This window comes from Scatophagus argus, chromosome 7 (genome assembly GCF_020382885.2).
Source record: "Scatophagus argus isolate fScaArg1 chromosome 7, fScaArg1.pri, whole genome shotgun sequence".
Classification (NCBI taxonomy): Eukaryota; Metazoa; Chordata; class Actinopteri; family Scatophagidae; genus Scatophagus; species Scatophagus argus.
In genome coordinates this window covers 7,545,133-7,562,103 of record NC_058499.1, presented here as the reverse complement: position 1 = coordinate 7,562,103, position 16,971 = coordinate 7,545,133, and the positions used below count along the sequence as shown (strand labels likewise).

Here is a 16,971-nt window from a genome sequence, read left to right as displayed (position 1 = left end):
TACAACGTCACTTTGATTTACATCAGACAATAGGAAAAGATTAGCATGATAAACACATTAAATCAGTAATGGATAAATGGTTACTAGTTGGTCAAGACTGAGGCGGTAGTTCACGCTCAAGTCATAGGTATGGGCCATTTCTGAATTTTGTCCGATTTCTTTTGTGTTTTGTTTTCAATGATGTTGCTCAAGTTAAAGATTACTGTCAAGGTTTGCATTTTGATTTTATTTGTTTTGTGTGTTCAGATAACTGGTACCTTTGAGGTAGCACAACCTGAGGTGAAGATGGGTCTGTGCGAAATGTTTTAACCTGAGCTGTTGGTGACAACATGTGGGAAAAAAAAAAAAAAATCACACAAGGATGTGCTGTAAATTTAATACAATGAATACAATACTAAGGCATCCACAAAAGAACAGCTACGTTTCCTCCTGTTTTCAACATCAGTAGAAGCGGTTTTCTGTCCTGCTTTTAGAAATGTACTAACATTCACATCTGGGTCAGAAAGTCTCAATCTACTTCAGGGGTTATCAGCTCTGATTGTATTTTGTTTTCATAACCTTCTTGAAAAGATAAATTATACTCTCAATTGTTATCTGTTCATATTATAAGCACAATGGGCAGACTGTACTGGATACTAAAATCTGAGCACTTTAGGCAAAATACAACTTTTTTTATTTTTTGCCAGGCGCCATACAACATTGGCGTAATGTGCTACTGCTCAGACAAAAGACAAGTGGATGTACCATCACAGGCTTTATGGCAGAGATTGGCTTTGTTCAATATTATAAACCCTATTATTATAAAAATAAACATATTGTATTGTAGTGTGCATATGAATGGTAGTCCTCTCTAATATTCTCCCTTATTCTGGTCCTCTACTTTTCCCTCATTCATGCACATGCTCACCTCATATTACTGTAAAAAGGTCTTGTAGGCATATAGCAAATTAGATTCCATTCAACAGTGGAAGCTGAATAGCTTGGCTAATATTTCTTTTCATGATCAGAAATACAGAGGGACCTGATAGCCATTCATGTGTGGTCGTACTAATGCATTGCATTAATGTTAGCAGTGATCCACGGGGCTCAATATTTCTTTCAAACATGAACATGATGTTTAATTTCCTATCTTTGGTAGCTTTTGATGAGAAAACAGTGCATTCAAAGAATTTCACACAGAACAGAATGGTTAATGGTAAGGGTTTGGTCAGATAACAAACATATTGGTGTTAATATAAGAAATTTAAGAAATATGAAATATAAATTTAAGAAATGTACAGATGTTTGCAGTACATATATCTGCAATTCAAAGAATGCATGCTACACAGGGTATCTAAAAAGGTGCTGCTTGCTTTCCTTGTTGATCTTTGACATAAATACAGGTACATGAAATTTTTAGAAATACACATTTCTAATGATGAACCATAGCAGGTACATAATGGGCCTTCATAACTGAGGTATAATTTTGATTCATCATAAAGGTAATAAAGCAGTATGATAGTTTGTGGTACAAATAGACCTTTTTCACAGTGGACATTTTAACTTTTCATAGCAAGGAAAGCACAGGTGTTTCTAATAACACTGATGGCTTGACTGCATTCCAGTCATTAGTGTAAAATGCACATTGGGAGGTTCCCTGGCAGTGGCACTTCTAAATGGAATGTAGTCATTAGGCGTTTTCTACGGTGGCCAAGAGAGCTCAGTGCACTGCAAATTAAGAAAACACATGCACACAGACAAAATTACAAGCAAATTAAGAAAACATCATCAATTGAACAACATTTACGGTGCCAAATAGACAACCAGATAGACCATTGTGCTGCAAATACTCACAACACAACCATCATTGTGTTTTGTATCAGATTACTTGAACTGGCAGGCTAATAAAAAGCCTGAGGCTAAGGTCAACACCACTGACACTCACAAATAGTTGCAAACTATTGCTAGTTTGCTAGTGTTGTTTGTCACATTTTTGAGTCCCCTAAAAACAGATCCATATCCATTGTCTGTTTGGCTGTGTTGTGAACATTTGCAGTGCATGTGTAGTCAGTGTGATGAAACAGTTTTCTTTGTTTTCTTAAGGTGTAGTGTGTTGATCTCTCATGGGCACCATAGTTTTACCAAACAGCTATGGGGACTCGTTGAAAGGGTCCCATCAACTGAGAACAACGTACCTTTAGGGACTTTTTTTTTTTTTCTGTTTGTGTTCACACTACTGCTGATAGGAACCCTGCCGTGACGTAAGCTGGTCAGTAGATATGACAACATAACCTCTGCACAACCAACATGGTCTTGCTCCCAACTGATGTCCCTTTACTTCAGACTATGATGTTCTACTTTTAACTCCAGTGTCAACTTTGCACATGTAGTGTGATGATGTACTATGAAATGTACATCAGCAGTGCATTATTCAGCCTCTGCAGACATATATTTGTAGACAATTTGACATCCACCTGTATCTTTTTAGAAAATGATGGACACTTACATCTCACGCTCCGTTCACTCTTATGCTTGCCATTAATCTCTCACAGGCCTTCAAACTATTGTGAATGTGCATACACAAAAAACATTCAGATTGTAAATGAACACAAATTTTATTTACTGTCATTTACAAATTCAGAGATATTTAATTTCAGATTTCAGTTAGTGAATTATGAGAAGCTGGCTTTTCCCTTTTGTTGAGTGTGAAGTCAGTGATGATGATAGAGGTGATTCCATTGGTTAGGATGTAACAGAGGAAAGCTATGAAACAACACACGTTCATTGTAGCTTCTTGTACTGTATGGTGCAATAATACTTCAAAGTCTGTGGTATTGTGCCTACTGCATAGCTGTATGCATTATGGGGTTCAGAGTGTGGTGAAATGAAACACATTTAGCAAATAAAAAGCCACGGATTCTACCTTCCATGGTAACAACACGAACATGACGGGTAATGAACAATCCTTACAATCCTAAATGACCTTCCGCTACACTGAGATGGGACCTGACATAACTGTGTATCACCCCCCCATCTCCAGCTATTTATGTTTGGCTTCAAATGCCATGTCGTATGAAATTGCAACGTCTGCAAAAGGGGCAATTATTTTTCTGTGGTGACTGTTTAACTGGTTATGCACATCTTGTCGCCTAGGTTGGGTAAAACAAATGTGCTACTCTGTTCTTCTGTGACACCCTTTGGACCTTGCTTAAACATATGCATTATTTTAGAGATAAAACTGTTCCATGAGATGTCTATCAGCAGCGACTTCCCCGCCTTTTGGGGTGAAGTGGATGAGGCTGTGGAAGCTGATGTGTCTGTCAGAAATCAAAATCAACACTCAACACTAAACGAGGAAGAACAACTTGCAAATTAAATTCACCTGTCAATCCACATCTGCGTAATCCTGTCTAACTGTCAGTCTATATCAAGCTTCCTCACCACATTATTTAAAGGCTGTAAAAGGGGCATGCTAATGGTGTTCAGTCATGTTAATCTGCAAATGGTAAAGAAACATTTCTTAAAAGAATGTATCAAAATTTGCGACTTCCACTAAATAATTTTCTGAATTGTATGACAGTTTATTATAAACTTATATCTATAAATATCTTGACTGGCATACATATCATTCATGACCTCCAGATGCCCCCCTCCCATGTCTTTCTGGCTCCTCAGATATTGCGGTCTTGTTTACTTCCTTTGGCAAATCCAATGTCCCATTATGTTCACACCTCTACAATTTTAGGCAGTGACGTTTTAAAAGACAATATCACTCTCTGTATCCTACATGAATTATTTCATACTCTCTCCATTCGTTGTACAGCCACAATGTTTCTTCACTGTATACTAAGAATGACAATTGGCGCATACTTTCAATACACAGGAACCCCATCTTTACTGATATAAAGTCAACCACATCGTGAGTGGCAAGATACCTCCTTGCGGTCTTTGATGGAAGGACATAAAATATTAATTTCACAACAGCTGTCTTGGGCTCTCCGTTATTTGACGTGGGCTGTCAGCCTTCTAATAGTCTTCCTGGGTTTTGTCTCATTTGTGTGTCCCCATCGAGGTGCCTGTAATCTCCTTCATTATTAATCTCATAGAGCAGAAATGTCATGCCGGCAGCCTCAGCGCATACCCGGCATCATTTAATTCTTGTTTACCAGCCTTCCTATTTTGCCCCAGTGAAGCCGACCCGCTGATGCCACAGCAGCAAGCTTTCCTCTAAAGAATAGTCTTTTCATTCTGTCAGGAGACAGAGAATTTGCATTGAGATCTGTAGTCTTCTCCCTGCCACACGCCCCTCTTATCATTCCCCTAATGGATCACAACAGCCATTGAACCTTGCATCTGTGTGTGTGAGTGTATGTGTGTGTGGGCTTGTGCGTGACAACTGTTTGTGTGGAGATACCTTCAGAGCCCCTTGAGGAAATTTTCTAAGCTGATTTTACCCTCTTGTTGCATGTCCTACTTCCTGCTCCCTCATCTCTTTTCCAGATCCCCAGACTCCAGCAGCTTTAATGTGACATCACAGGGTTGTGTACCTGGCCAGGACCCCCAGCTGGAGTGAATGCAAATGGAGCCTGGCTGTTAGTCTGTGGTTTTTGTATGATTTATTTCGGTAATGCGGTTTGAGGATAAGAAAAAATTGGAACGGAAGGTGACTGATGGAGATATGAGGTTTACACAAAGAATGATTCTGTGTGCTGCTGGATTTGAGCCTAAAACTGATAGTGAATCTGGTCAGATTTTTAGACTTCAGTAACAGCAACATTTTAACAACATTTTCATGTTATATGTTCACATTTGCTACTTCAGTCTTTCTGCACGTTCCTATACAAATGGCGTGTCACTGTCAATGGACTCCTACTTCAGTCAAGGGGAACAGGTTGTAATAATAGAGCGCTTTGAAGAATATAAAGTACACATTACAACAAAAGCAACAATATATTGCTTCAGCTTAGAATCTATATATTGCTCAGGGAGAATATAATCAGGAAGTGAATTCATCTCCATTAATCTCAATTCATGGTGCACCCCTTAGAGTTACAAGGGGAGTGAATAGATAATTGTCTGCAAACGCATTTGCATTAACTTTTTAAAGTGATAATATGTCAGTGTTATGTTTAGAGCTGGTTCCATTCCTCTTAAGTAGTTAAAAAAACTGCTATAAAATTGTGTCAGTCAGTAGTGGACCATTTCAGTCACTGAATTCTGTACTACAGAGATTTATTTATCCTCTCTATGTGCACACACCATCACCACCAGATATTATTCACCATTATCATGTTTTTCTTAAAAAACAAAAACAAAACAGAAACATTAACTCTTATTGACCACAGTTGCATTATTTCTCAAAATCTGGCTGCAGAAGAAACCATCACCTCACGCTGCCCCTCAGCATCTAATTGCATGCTACCTGTAGGTGAATATTTTGCCTAAATCAGCCTTTGGATGAAAGTATGGCAACCCATTTGGTGGTGGTATGAACCCAGATTTAGAATTAAGACAGCAAGGCTGTCTGGAGGGCTGAAATCTGAGGTTGAGTCTGTCTGTGGGAGTACATATGTGTACTACAGAGACTGTATATTAGCATTCACCAGCTGTTCTATCATATATGCCAACTCCCCTTTTGTTTGCCGACAGGCTCACTGGCAGCTGCATGTGGGATGGGTAAAGCCTCCTTATACATGGAGCTTCACCAACTCTGGGAAAGTGTGGCCTGTGTTTGTAAAATCTCTTATTTTGGAAATTTATTTTGGGCACACAGCCTTGGCATGTGCCACATGGTTCTGGGAAATTCTGTTTGCACAGAGAGTAAAAATCATGGACATGAGGTTGATCTTGAAGCATTTTACACACACCTGGTGTTAATTCTGTTGTGAGACATAACTGATAACAATCCTTCTCCAGATTACTTTGTTTTTACAGTGTGCCCACAGTACTGGAGATTGCATGTTCAACAAAACAAAAACCTAACTGTCTTTTCTTCCTGAGCTCAAAAGTGTGAAGCCAGTCTTGCCCCAACAAGTATGCTATTCTCAACCTGTATCCCTGAAACATTGTGCTATAAGCAGAAAAAGTGACAGAAATATCTTTTCCCTCTTTCCTGCATCATGTGCATTAGTCTATGGAAAAGGCTAAAAATGTTTCTCGGCACATTGTTAGGGCTATATTGCCCACCTTTAAGAAACCTACATTAATTTGCCGGTTATTCTATGAAAACTGTGATGTAGTGATGGATAACCGGACCTCCTAGACAGAAGGTCTAAGTATTTATGAGATAAATGAAAAAAGCACAGTATTTATTATAATTGTAATTACAAGTTACAAATCACAAATTAATAACATTAAACCTCCTCTGTTGCCATTCAGTTTGACAGGTTTACATAATTTCTGAACAATTTTGTGGAAACTAAGCATCAGCTCACAAGGTCTAAACATTTTTGATTGTACGCATCCACATAAAACTGTTCAAAATTTGTAACATCGCTCAAATCTGCACATTGATGGGACTGCTGATTTTTCTTCTGTAATCTTTTGCACTGACAGTAGCACTTGACATCACAAGCCTAGTCAGTAGACAATGCTTTATTAATTCCTCCCCTGAGCTTTTTACCTGAAGTAATGCTTGATTCACAAATCTGAATCCATTATACCTTTTCAAAAGCCTGATTTAATTATACATTTATTCAACAAAATAGAAGACTAATTATAAACAAAATTAATTAATGCAATGAGGAAAAATCAACCACTAACATGTTGTTGAAATCATTTTAAAATAGGGAATATAAATCAAGACAACCTTTCAATTTATTAAATTGCAGACATGTGTTAATAATAAAAAAATTACCAGTTCCTGTTAAGTCCTATAGTCACATATCTCTGAGATATAGAATAAATGTATAATGCAGAGGAGATGCTGCTGTTTGATTAATAAGAAACCCGACAGGAAGATTCTGGAAGCTGGTGGTTGAGGAAATGAACACAGCCACAAACAGCTATATGGGAGTAGATGAAAGTGCAGGTCTTTGGGTTTTTACAGATATGCCTTGCATGGAGCAATGATCATGAACTTCTCGTAGTTACTTATTCTTCATGTTGTTATTCAAACTCTGTGAGAGCATTAAGGGAAAACTACTTGCACGTTTTATTACAACCCTCTGAATTGGGTTTGTTGACTGTGAAAGAGGAAGAGAAATATTAAGGCCTTCATGAATAGATTTGCCACTATTTTAACTGACTGTGAGACAGCTGAACAATACCCTTAACACGAGGAATAAGCAAGGGAATGAAGAAATGCATCCAATAATGAATGTCCTGAAATTGTCTGGAATAATGAGCCTTTTGATGGGGGGGGTGGGGGTGGAGGGCTCTGCTATCATTTGTTGTCAGTCGTGGCCCTCAGACACAGGCGCTATGCACAGATATCATCATTTCATTCAACCTGTCTATTCATATTCAGAAGACCCACGAGACGAAAAGAGAGCAGAGAATACGTGTATGAAGTATAATATGCAGGCGCGCCATTGTCTGTAAGAAGCAAATCTTTTCCAAATGCACCGACTGTCAAATTACTCTGATATCAGAATGTAATGAGAAAGATAGACACTGCAATAAAGCCTGAAAAATAACCAAGTCACATCTGACATCCAGGTAGGTGTTTTTAAGAAAATATGGTAATATGATGGCTTTAATAATCTGAGACTCACACAACAAGAAACCCTCTGCTGCTTTGACATCACTATGTATTGGAAGAGCCATGCCTCAGATAAAATGAGCAGAGCACAGTGTTGGCCTATAAACTGAGTGGTAATCCTTTGAAAGGTAGCGCTGATCATTCCACTGTAAGCCTCACAGATGGTCTGCTACTCTCCATCCCCTGTGAAGCCCAAAGAAATACGAGCGCTTAATGAAAATGAATGGCCCGGTCCATGCGACTTGATTGCCAGAGCTGCTTTCATCAATAGATCTAATAAAAAGGAGTCACACCTCCTGGTGGGACAGAATAGGCCCGTGATACAGAAACAATGAAAGAGTTTTTATCCTATCTGCAACAATAATAGTCAGCTTCTGTTTTCAGACACGCTGAAGCAGTTTATACAAACCAAAGAAGCATGATGAGTCATAAGGGACTGGAGTAAAGTACCTCAGAATGAATTACAGAGTTGGTTGTGTCAAAGTTTGAAAGGGCTTCAAATTTCACAACTTCACCATTGAATTTATATATATATATATATATATTTTAATTTCTATCCAGTAGCAGAGCCTAACAAATATTCATTTGATTAATTTAAGAAAATGCTATGTGTCTATTAACTCACTTGCAGAATATGTCAATCAATTCATTCAGATCTGCCGAACATTTGCTTGAGTGTGTACAACTGGAGGGTCTTTCCACGGCAAGCTCATTCACATACTTTTCTATGGAGACACAATCTAAATGCAAATTGCTTGCTTGTTTTGTTGTAACTCTGTCCTTGGGCATTATGAGGTTAACTTAATAGGTTAAAGGTTGGTTCATTGCCAAGAGGTGCATTTGGGTTCCTACCTGTTGGTCTGATAAGTCAGACTCAGGCATCTAAACCATCATAGAACCCACTGGTGTACCCACCAATAACAAAACAATACACAGTTGATTTTATGCACTGAGGACCAGGTATTTAAAAAGTTTTATGTTTTGAAAGATCCTTGCTTATTTTATCCTTAGTCCTTTTGGGCAGAATATTAGGATTTTTTTTCCACAGTAACATAATTTAAAAAGTCATTAAAAGCATACGCTATGGTCAGTCCTGCCACTGTATGTCATTTAGAGGACATTATTATATTTTGGATTCATGACATACAATGTTAGGCCATATAATACTGGTATGATTGGCCTCAGATGGACACAAATCAATAACTGAAACTAATTCCATCCTTTGCCCATAAGGTTAGCAGGCCCTTATTAAGTGAAATACTGACACAGTTGTCAAACTGAAAACAACTGCACTTTTTCCTGACCAAATTATGATTCAGTTAGCTGGTAAAACATGGGAAAACTGGTGGGTGAGAAGTAAAGCTCACATTATTATTCCTGCATTCAGTGAAAATTTGAGCTGCAGAAAATCTTTTAGTGATTATGGAGGCCACTGTGTTCTTTGGGACCTTTAATGCAGCAAAAATCTTTCTGTACCCTTCCCCAGATCTGTGCTTCAACACAATCTTGTCTCAGAGATCTACAGACAAGTTCTTTGACTTCATAGCTTGGCTTGTGGTCTGACATGCACTCTCAACTGTGAGGGCTTATATAGACTGGTGTGTGCCTTTCTAAATCATGCCCAATCAACTGAACTTACCACAGGTGGACTCAATTCAAGTTGTAGAAACCTCTGAAGGATAATCAAGGGAAACAGGATGCACCTGAGCTCAATTTTGAGTGTCATGGCAAAGGGTGTGAATACTTATGTACATATTACATTTTTTGTTTTTCATTTATAATAAATTAGCAAAAAATTCAGGCAAACTTTTTCATTATGAGGTATTTTGTGTAGAATTTTGATTGATTTTGATCTGATTTTAATTATTGTTCAAGACTTTAATTCTCCTGTGTACTTGCATCTCTTAACATTTGAACAGGCTGTAGCTTCACCTGTCCACATATTTTATTTTTTAATATATTTGAATCAGTTTATAAACTGAGAGGAAGGAGTCAGGGAGAGCAGGGAAATATGGTCTGATTGACCAAAATGAGGAAAGAACATATGTTTTTTAGTGGCCAGCAATCTTTGTATTAACATAATCCGGGGTATTTCTTCCCCTGGTGGGGATGTGGACATACTGGTGGAATTAAGGTAAAACAGCCCTGAAGTCTGTTTGACTAAATTTGCCAGCTACAATAAAAAAATTACCTCCCCTGTAATTAGTTTCTTAGTATATTCTTTTCTCTCGCTTCATGGTAAATGACTGCCATTATGTACATTTATTCATAACTTTAGAACTATAGACTTGCTTATTAAAGAGACATAATTACAGCAAAGACAAAAGCTAAAAAAATTAAGTAACATTTCAAGTGTATCAGCAGGGTTGTGCAATCTAACAGTCAAATCAATATTAAGGTTTCAACAACCTCCAAATAATGACTGATAATGTAACTTCAATTTTCAGTCATGTAGGTCTACCTGTTAGTAATTGATTTTTGGTTAGAGACTGCAATGACATTTAAAAAAATAAATAAATTGTTGAGAAGGATTTCACATCGCTTGAGTATGGTACGGTGAAGTTCATTTAAGTGCTTGGCAAGATGAAAGAGTGGTCTTTATTTTTTTAGCCATTCATGGGACTTGAAAAGATGCTTCAGGGAGTTGCCGACAAAAAAATATTAACTGAAGGTTACACTTGGATGAAAGAAACTGCTGAGATGACTTGCTATGTGTAGAGGCATTAGTGGGACTTTGAGTCTGAGATGCTCATTTGTTTGAGAGACAAGCAAACTAAAGCTGTTCGTGATTACCAGATATTCATGTTTGATCACCTGCCTGTCCACCACCCACAGCTCCATGCTAAACCAGTTCTACAAAATGAGCTCCATGTCTCATCTGAGCATGTCTGTTGTTAGTTAAGGTACTTGTCATTACACATTCAAGTTAATTACCTTTCCAATCAATATGACGCTTTAACCTTGGTGACCTGCAGTTGTGATTAAATTTAAGTTAAACTCTGGGGTATATAGACTTATCTAAGGGGATGAGGCTAATTACCATTCTCAAAATAGAGAAAATTGATTTCCTCTACTGCTGAAAAGTTTTGTATAATTAATCCGTAACACAAGCAAAGGTCAGAATATTCAACACTAATTGTCTATTATATTGTCTATTTGTGAAAAATGTTGCAATGAGCTCCTAAACAAAACTTTTTCAGTTTTGCACCTTCTCTTAAATGACACAAGTAGATCAGCATTTTCATAGTTTAAGATTGGATCTAAACCAGAGCTTAAAAAATATACTAAGATGAAATACAAATGCTGAATAAAACATTGATTCAATTATCTGCTTGCTTATCTTCTTCTCTCCGAACCCAAGGTCAAATTCATATTAATCCTAGTTAATCTCCAAAGACCAAATAAAGTTAACTTTTTGGAGAAATTATTTAAAACGTCAGTTCAACACCATCTCATTTTAAGCTCTCTGGCTGAGTACTGAAAGCGTTATGATAGGTCTTCTGATGAATTTCTCTTTCCCAACTCCCCCCAGAATAACTATTCAGACTTAATGTGCAAGTGTGGAAGTTAATTATTTTGGTAAAACTCGAAGTGTTTACTCTAACTAAAGCAAGTGTTAAAACTGTAATGTTAAAAAATGTAAAAGTGGTATTGGTGCTTGCTGACAAAAGCGAACAAACCTTGTGCAGAAAGAAAATGCTGAAGAATTCACAAAAGGTGAGAAGAAGCTAAAAAAGGAATTGAAAAACTCAGCAGGTTGCACAAAGAAGTCTAACCAACCGTAGCATCACTTAAAAAAACTTTATGATGAAAGTCTGGAGAGCAAAATGTTAAAAACTGAGTACAAGTTACTGACAGTGGGCAAGATTTTCTGGTTCTTTCCCCAGCTGAAGAAACTAAAACTAAAATAAAAAGTGAACTTTTGAATCCCAGCACTTTTATGTTATATGTAAAGAATGAGAGCATGTATCACAGATGCTTAGACACTTTTTAAAATATTTTTCCAGACACAGGCCTGCAAAATACTGCCACAAAGCTTATACTCTGATGTAGGTTCAGATGCTGGCAGTGAGGATTTTCAAGCATCATACTTGATGCACATGCTCAACCACAAATAACACACAGTCAACAGGAGACTAAATGACCTGCAAACACAGAACTGGACAAATTTCAGACTGTGTTAACTGGGTTCTGCACCCTGAAACTGTGCTGGCCAGTACGCCATGACACACGAGGGTCGGTGGCAAACGAGATACATCACAATTGACGTCCGTAACACCAACGACACTGCAGGAAGACACACTTACTGTCCGGAGCAGGCAGCACTAACAGTGACGTTATCTGACTTCGAAGACAGGCCGTATCCGTGTCCTGTAAGTCACTTTACACTTGCTGCTACGATGGTAATTATATTTGGTTCTGGGCATAAATAATAGCTAATGCGGAAGTGATAGACAAAGGTAGCTGATAGTTTAGCAACGCTGGAAAACAGCCTGGCTAGTTAACTCTTCAGGTTGTTTAAATTGTTTTAACTTTCTTCTGTTGTTGGTCGTGAGGTCGGATTATAACTAGCTTGACTTACTGGAGAGAACCGTCCATTCACAGTTTCCGTTGAGGTATCACAGTGCGCGCTTCTAATTGAATCTTGCTATTTTAATCAGAGGACGCCAACGACACCTCTTCGTAAGGGTGCAATGCCACTTTTGACCACAAAGACTATTTCACCTCACAGCCCGTAACAACCCAGAGGGGCGCTGTTTCACTCATTAAAAGAAATCCAATGAAAAGTGGGAAAGATATGGAAGTTATTGTTATTTGACAGAGGAAAAGACTAAATATTTCTCTTGAAATTACTTTTTTGTTCCCATTGTTATAGTATAGTTTTTTTTAATTTAAGTCATAAGACATTTACAAACCGTATCACTCTATAGTCTTAAATAAGCAACCAGACAGTCAAAGCAACTGGTCAGTTGGAGGAAAGCAGGTGTTTTCAATCAGTTCATCAAGTAGTAAGAGAGTAAACTTGAGTGTGTCCAAATGGATGTGTGAATATTTATATACACTCAGTGGCCACTTTATTAAGTGCACCCATCTAATTAATGCATCTGCTTTTATAATGCTCACAGTGTTGAGTTTTGTATGTTTTTTTTGTGACAGAACCATTTAGGTATTCAGAGGTGTTTCTAACATTCTGCCCCCCCCCCTCAAGTATGGACCAGTAAATAAGGGGAACAAAACATTAGTACATTACTACCAACTATGACCTCACAAATGAATAATCGTATGATTGAATTTACATTTAGTGCAGAGCTGTTGTATTGACCTCATAGTTTACCTTGTGCAGTGACAAGTGTGGATGTTTATAGGTAGATACGTATAGGATTAAAGAACAGTTTCTTCAAATAGGGTCCACAGAAGGCTGTGTTTTCTGATAAAACAATTAATGATCATAATTCAATTTCAATTTCAATTTATTTATTTATATAGAACCTTATACAATCAAAATTGTCTCTAGATGCTTTACAGAGACCCAGAGCCTGAACCCCCGAGCAAGCAGACAATGGCAAGGAAAAACTCCCTTTTAACAGGAAGAAACCTTGATTAGGACCCGGCTTGTAAGGGAGAACTATCCTGCTGATAGTTGGCCGGGTGAAGGGGGGAAAGAAGAGGTAGACAGGACAGAGAAGATGAGAGAGAGAAACATACATGCAATAAGCATCATAAATTACAAAGGACAAACATGACAGGTTGTTATAATTGGAATTCTGAAGACTGTATTTGTTTTTTACTAAGTAGAGATAAGTTTTACATACTCTCCCCATAGTATGATTACATCCTCAGAGTAAAAAAGCCTTTTCGGTCTTTGGGAGATGTAGTCTACTCATATACTCTCTAAACTTAAAATGAATAGGTGTTTCCAGAAAGGAAAGGAAAGGAAAATAAACTGTACTTCTACAAACTGTTCTGCCAGCAATCAGCATTTAATAAAAATAAAAATTGTTTTGATAAATACGACAGACTCGTTATGACGCTGACCTTTGTTTCACTGTGTGGTCTTGAGGAAATTAATCAGTCCGATTTTGTTGGAAATTAATAAAATACTTATCCGTTAATTAGTAATTTGCTCATAAAATATTGCATGTTCCTGTTAAATATTTTATTATTACGTTTACAGTGACCATTAAGCCAGCACATGAGAAGCAAAATTAATATTTCAGAAGTCAATTTGGAATTGGATTAAAATCTGGAAATAAAAGTATCATTAATTCAGTAGCTTTCTTGTCTTCTATTTAGAATGTTTGTAGGGTTCCCAGCAGTTCAGTTAGCTGCAGTATTCATTGCCAGTGGTGTTTAAAGGCAGTGTTGTGTGTTAAATGTTGTAGAAGAGGCTGCTGTACAGTATGGAGAGGTCCCATATACTCAAGCTGCACATGCTGTGTCCTTTTTCAGGAGAGCCATTTGCTCGCAGCTTCACTGTTTTATGCACATTTTTCCCCAGATATTCCACACAGCCGTTAAATGGTCCTGTCTTTAATATGTCAATTTTGTCTCCTGCTGAGATTTTTTAAAATTTATTCACCACGCTTCTATCCCCATCGGAGCATGACTGCGAGAGAGCAACACTGAGAGTACAAAAGAAATACAGAAGGTTGTCTGGCTTGGAGGCATTTGTACACAGACAACTATTTCCTATCTCTAGTTTGACTGTTTGTAGCACTTACTGCATAAATCTACATGAAAAAGAACATTTTACATCATAGGTCAGAAGTTTATTGTGTTACTTTGCTTAAAGTTAAAATTCTGTATTTTCAACCAACCAAGGTATTTAATTAAGCATTGAAAAATAAAGTTCAGTACTATACTATACTATATCAAATAATCAAACCATTTTTTACCTTGTGCAGTTATATGCATTTATCACAATTATCACTAATTCCAAGAAAACCACCCAACTTTCATGAAACTGAGTTACACGAAACAAGTATTTTAGTTGATTTTACCATAGGTTTTAACCTTACTACTTTTAAACAGAACTACTTAAATATTTTCATGCATTTTAATAAAGAAAAATAACGAGTGAAATCCTGAAGTCTGGTCAAGTCCTTCCTTTTTCAAGTCTGGGAAGCCATGATGCTGTAAAGAAACTTGACAGTGAAAAACCGGTAGCCCCTCTTTGATCAAGTCCTTTTCCCATGCGCTCAGATCTGTTCGTGTGCGAGGAGATTCTTTTGCATTTGATTCTGCCATCTCAGCTCTCTTTTAATTTTTTCAAACAGGTTGGGACCTGCAAGTTGACTCCGGGACTTCCAAAAATAGTTAACCTGTGTTTGTATTTCTTGAAGCCTTTTGAAGGGGTAGGTGGTGTAGTCAAATGTCTTGAAATCTCCGCTCTGTGTGGCTCGACCAAGCAACAGGGTGTTTGGAGTGATGTACTCGATGCGGTCTTCACGGCTCTGGACTCTGGCATTGATAGGTCTCTCGTTGGCTAGGTTGGTCTCGGACGTCCGTGCTGTTCTGGATCTCGCCGACTCGGTTCGCGAAAAAGGTCTGGTAGTCGAAACTCTCTCGCTGTATGGTGTCTAAGATGGTCGATGAGATGATACCACCTCTCGACTTCGATTCGGCAGTGTTTCTGGAAATAGTTCTTAAGTTGGGCTGCAAAGAGTGCTCCACACATCTTTGCCTTCACAGGGTCACCCTTGCGGTTGAGAGGAGTCAGTTTGGACTCGACCAGCCTTACAACGACACCATGGCTGCAGCTCCAGCGTAGATACAGCACAGCGCCATATGCATGCTCACTTCCATCACAAAAGGTGATACCACTTGGTCTTGCACAGGGATCTGGCGGAGTCAGGGGTCGGATGAATCTGAGTTGGCTCAGGACAGCATGCTCTTCAAGGAGTTTTATGGCATTTTCTCTGAGCTCTTTGGACAAGACAGCATCCCAGGTGTCTCTTCTGTAGTAAATTACTTTTGCTTCTTGAAAAGCTCTTCGGATCAGGATGGCTCCTTTCTGCTTTGCAGGAGCCACAAGACCGAGCGGATCATAGAGACCAGAGACTTGGCTTGATAGTTCCCTTCTGGTGAGTCTGGGGTTTGGTGTCTTACTTCTTCTCTCACTTTGATTGGGGTAGACCCAGGGCTTCATGAAGAATCCTCCGGCTTTAAGGATCTGCTCAATGTTGGAGGTGAGGAGTTTCAGGTGGTCGAGGTTGTTGTGTGAGGTCAGGATGTCATCAACATAGACATCTTCCTCCAGCACACGTTTCTCTCCTTTGAAGTGTCTAGATGGAGGCAAGTTGGCGGTCTCCCGCATGGCAACTTGAGCTATGCAACCAGTTGGCTTGTCTCCAATATTCACTCTTGTTATGGCGAAATCTTCTATTTCAGCATCTTCAGTGTCTTGCCACGGGAACCTGTGCAAATGGACCTCTCTCTCCTCCAACCAGACGGAGTTGTATATCTTGCGGATGTCACCAAGGGCAGCACACCAGCTTGGAATCTCAGTAGGACAGCTTTGATTTGATTTAATACATCAGGGCCTTTGATCAGTATATCGTTCAAGCTCAGTCCTCTGTACCGCTGACTGCTGTTCAACTTTTTCAAATTGAAAGATAAAATTTTATGCTGAAAGAAGAGAAAAACTAAATCAGGGTTGTCCTGTAAAATAGGTAATGCTGTGTAGTGTCACCTGTTCAGTAAAAATAATATTCATGTTCATGTTGTTTGATTGGTCAGTGCTACTCAAAAGTTTGCATTATTGCAGTAAAGAAACTACCAGAATCCCATTATAACAACAGATTTTAACCATGTATGTAAATGTGGCCAGGCAATTTATATAACTAAATAACCCATTCTTGTTGCAATTTTTATTTGATGATTTGCACTGTGATCACAATGATGCACTGAAAGGTTCTATCATCCCACAGTAATACAAGGGGAATTCTTTTCAACAGCTATGCAAGTTGTCACAGATGCCAAGAGTGGCCAGAAACAAAAGAAAGAGAGAGAGAGAGAGATAGTGTTTGTTATTTGTATTCATTGTATAATGGAGGAGGATGTGGGAAAAACAGGAGATGCAGCCTCCGATGGGAGGATTTCTCCTGGGACACCAACACCTGAATAATAATGACAGAGTCTGACAACTGAGAAGAGAGGGGTGGTTTCTGTAAACCAACCCTGTCACAACAGAGACAAAAACAATGGTATTCAAAGTAAAAGGGATTAGAGCTTTTAGTCATTGTGGCAAGATTGGTAAATTCCCAGAAGGAAAAATGGGTAGAGTAGGG

At 38.3% G+C, this 16,971-nt stretch overlaps 1 long non-coding RNA gene across 1 annotated transcript in view; it reads right to left on the bottom strand.

Moving 5' to 3' along the window:
• LOC124061831 overlaps positions 1 to 12,376 on the bottom strand; it is a 40,088-nt gene extending 27,712 nt beyond the window's left edge. Inside the window, exon 1 of the long non-coding RNA XR_006843815.1 lies at positions 12,264 to 12,376. This is a non-coding gene — a long non-coding RNA (uncharacterized LOC124061831). The remainder of the gene's footprint in view (positions 1 to 12,263) is intronic.
• Positions 12,377 to 16,971: the final 4,595 nt, after the last annotated feature.